The sequence below is a fragment of the Arachis ipaensis genome, chromosome B10, assembly GCF_000816755.2.
Source record: "Arachis ipaensis cultivar K30076 chromosome B10, Araip1.1, whole genome shotgun sequence".
Classification (NCBI taxonomy): Eukaryota; Viridiplantae; Streptophyta; class Magnoliopsida; order Fabales; family Fabaceae; genus Arachis; species Arachis ipaensis.
The window spans coordinates 30,927,011-30,929,352 of record NC_029794.2 but is presented as its reverse complement, the minus strand read 5'-3'; the positions used below and the strand labels follow the sequence as shown (position 1 = coordinate 30,929,352).

Genomic DNA, 2,342 nt, shown 5'->3' with positions numbered 1-2,342 from the left:
TTATTGTTAATAAAAAGTAAAAATATGTTATTTGAGACTAGTAGATTGTTAGACACTAATTGGGCTTATGAATTTACAATTTCTAGTGAGAATTTAAAATTACTTTTTATAATTATTTCTCTAAAAAGTAAATTAAAACTAAAAAGAATATATTTATTTATTGTTTACATATATTTTTAACAAAATAATTAATCATTAAAATAGTCAAATATTTAACAAAAAATAATCTAACTTTTTACAACATAGTCAAATATTTTGATAAAATATGTACTTTTACCTGCACCGTGGTTAATTACTAATTGATTTTTTTATGAATATGTGATATATTTGGTTATTGGTCGATAAAAGTGAGTATTACTCGTAGTTATTATAATGTATTAAGAGAAAACCAAATAATAATAATAATAATAATAATAATAATAATAATAATAGATGGTTATTTACTATAAAAAAATTATTGGAATAGCGATCAATTTAACGATTAATTTTGGTAGTCGTTAAAACTTAAAACTTTGGATGCTAAATTAACCAAGGCCACCAAATCCATACCAAATGATATTGGTCACTAACAAAATCAGTTGTTAAATGGTGATTAAATTTTTTATCGCTAAATTAGTCCCTAAAAAAATCAGTCGCTAATAAAATTGATTGCTAATTATGAACCAATGTTTTAGTTGTAAATTAATCTTTGATGGCAAATAAATGTTCTTAATAGCGTCTAATTTTTTTTGGCTAAATCGGTCGCTATGATTTTAGTTGCTAAATCTATTGTTGATTCTAATTTTCTAATTATAATTTGTTTTGCTAAATTTCATATATACTATTCTTAAATCCTAATTTTCATATATAATCATAATTCAATAGAATATAAAAATAATAAAACATAGATTTATAAAAGTCATGTTTATAAAACTAATTACATCATTTACATATTTTTAATTACTAACTAGAATTATAACTACAATGAAAACAATCACTTTTCAAACGTTGTTCACCATTTTCATACTCTTTTATATTTGTTTTTTCATCTTCTAGTTGAGAAAGCGGAATTTTAAAATTCAGCTTTTTCTCTCATTTGTTAAAACAAACCGTTATTGAATTCAAATCTTTTTTTTTGTCTTTTCAACCTAATTTTCAAGTTATCATTCTTTTCTTGCATTTTTTTTAATTATTTCTTTATATTTTAATCTTCACAACTAATCAAATCACTAGAATTGAAGCCACAATAACTAAATCTTTTTTCAATTGTAATAGATTCTATTCTAAGTTGATAAATTATTCTCCTTTTAACTCTAATTATTTCACATCACATATCTAACTCGTTTGGGGTGCTACTTAGCTTCCTTTTTTATACATCTTTTGGGTATCCTATTCTAGAGTATTCTTATTAAAATTAGATCAATTAAATTACAAATATTTCAGACAGGGTATTATATATATACTCACTACAATTGTCAAGCTCTACCACAGAACATGCCCATGCCATTGATCTTGCAGCCCACTATGCTGCAGAATGTCTATCTAAACTCGCCATCCAAAAGAGAAGAATAGACAATGTCTTTATCATTGTTATAGACTTAAATAAATGCCCAAATAAAATTGAAGAAAAAAGCATAGAGAATAAAGATATATAGATATTAACCCTTCATTTGGAATATTTACTCATATGCTATTGCTTTACTAGTAATAGTTGATGAAAATTTTCTATGGATAAGCTTTATATGTAATTTTAATAATGGAGTTCATCCATGAAAAATCACACCCTTTTTAAACCTTATCCAAACATGCCATTAGTTGAATATGTCTAGCCCCTGCATTTTTCACAAAGGCTAAGCTTTGTGAATTGAAATTTGCTGTGTACAAAGATTATTACTGTGGAAAGCTAGTTGCTCGCATCAGGAACTTCAATTATTTTTTTCAAGATGTAATTTTTTTTCTCTGATTATCTGTTCCAACAATAATATCAACCACCCTTAAATTATATTTGTTAGTTAAAACTTTGAATAATTTAAAACCCTTAAATAAACCAAATAAATTAACGTTACTAACGAGCATTGATGCAGTAATAAACCAGAAGCGTTTTGGTTCTTTTGTACTACAACCTTGAATTTTCCATGATGTTAGTTCCTCACTTTTGATAAGTCAACAATAAATGAAAATTACAAAAGAATTAGTCATAATAGCAATTAAGGATCAGAACTCAATAATCAAGATAGACTCACCTTCATATGTCTTGATCTTTTATCCACTCATGTCTTCATTCTTATGTTTGTGTTTTTGCAAACAATTATAATTTTGTTGGAGTCCTTTTTAATAATTTTTTCTACAAAATATATAAATAA

The 2,342-nt window shown here is 24.9% G+C and overlaps 1 long non-coding RNA gene across 1 annotated transcript in view; it reads left to right on the top strand.

The window, feature by feature from the left end:
- Positions 2,242 to 2,342, top strand: part of LOC110267840 — a 15,484-nt gene continuing 15,383 nt past the window's right edge. Inside the window, exon 1 of the long non-coding RNA XR_002355779.1 lies at positions 2,242 to 2,253. This is a non-coding gene — a long non-coding RNA (uncharacterized LOC110267840). The remainder of the gene's footprint in view (positions 2,254 to 2,342) is intronic.